At 40.0% G+C, this 1,199-nt stretch overlaps 1 non-coding gene across 1 annotated transcript; it reads left to right on the top strand.

Annotated features, from left to right (window-relative positions):
• The first annotated feature begins 537 nt into the window (after positions 1-537).
• Positions 538-645, top strand: LOC112774870 (small nucleolar RNA R71). The gene has a single exon (XR_003189327.1). It is a non-coding gene; the product is annotated as a small nucleolar RNA R71 (small nucleolar RNA).
• Positions 646-1,199: the final 554 nt, after the last annotated feature.

Below are 1,199 nucleotides of genomic sequence, written 5' to 3' on the forward strand. Positions count from 1 at the left end.
TTGCTGAGTGGATGATGGAAAAGGTTTACTATTGTTAAACCTGTTTCTTCCACCATTATTAAAGCCTTGTTGAGGCTTTTGTTGATCCTTCCATGAGAGATTTGGGTGATTTCTTCATGAGGGATTATAAGTGTTTCCATAGGGTTCACCCATGTAATTCACCTCTGCTATTGCAGGGTTTTCAGGATCATAAGCTTCTTCTTCAGAAGATGCCTCTTGAGTACTGTTGGATGCAGCTTGCATTCCATTCAGACTCTGAGAAATCATATTGACTTGCTGAGTCAATATTTTATTCTGAGCCAATATGGCATTCAGAGTATCAATTTCAAGAACTCCCTTCTTCTGAGGCATCCCATTACTCACAGGATTCCTCTCAGAAGTATACATGAACTGGTTATTAGCAACCATGTTAATGAGTTCTTGAGCTTCTGCAGGCGTTTTCTTTAGGTAAATGGATCCACCTGCAGAAGTATCCATTGACATCTTAGCTAATTCAGACAGACCATCATAGAATATATCCAGGATGGTCCATTCTGAAAGCATGTCAGAAGGACACTTTTTGGTCAGTTCCTTGTATCTCTCCTAAGCTTCATAGAGGGATTCACCTTCTTTCTGTCTGAAGGTTTGAACATCCACTCTAAGCTTACTCAACTTTTGAGGAGGAAAGAACTTGGCTAAGAAAGCCTTGACCAGCTTATCCCAAGAGTTCAGGCTATCCTTAGGTTGAGAGTCCAACCATATTCTAGCTCTGTTTCTTACAGCAAAAGGGAAAAGCATGAGCCTGTAGACTTCAGGATTTACTCCATTAGTCTTAACAGTATCACAGATCTGCAAGAGTTTAGTTAAGAACTGAAAGGGATCTTCAGATGGAAGTCCATGAAACTTGCAGTTTTTTGTTGCATCAGAGAAACTAATTGAGGTTTCAGCTCAAAATTGTTTGCTCCAATGGCAGGGATGGAGATGCTTCTTCCATGTAAATTGGAATTTGGTGCAATAAAATCACCGAGCATCCTCCTTGCATTATTATTATTTTCGGCTGCCATATCCTCTTCTTGTTCGAAAATTCCTGTAAGGTTGTCTCTGGATTGTTGTATTTTAGCTTCTCTTAGTTTCCTTTTCAGAGTCCTTTCAGGTTCAGGATCTGCCTCAACAAGAATGTTCTTGTCCTTGCTCCTGCTTCATATGACAAAGAAGGGAAT

Source organism: Arachis hypogaea, chromosome 18 (genome assembly GCF_003086295.3).
Source record: "Arachis hypogaea cultivar Tifrunner chromosome 18, arahy.Tifrunner.gnm2.J5K5, whole genome shotgun sequence".
In the NCBI taxonomy this organism is placed as follows: Eukaryota; Viridiplantae; Streptophyta; class Magnoliopsida; order Fabales; family Fabaceae; genus Arachis; species Arachis hypogaea.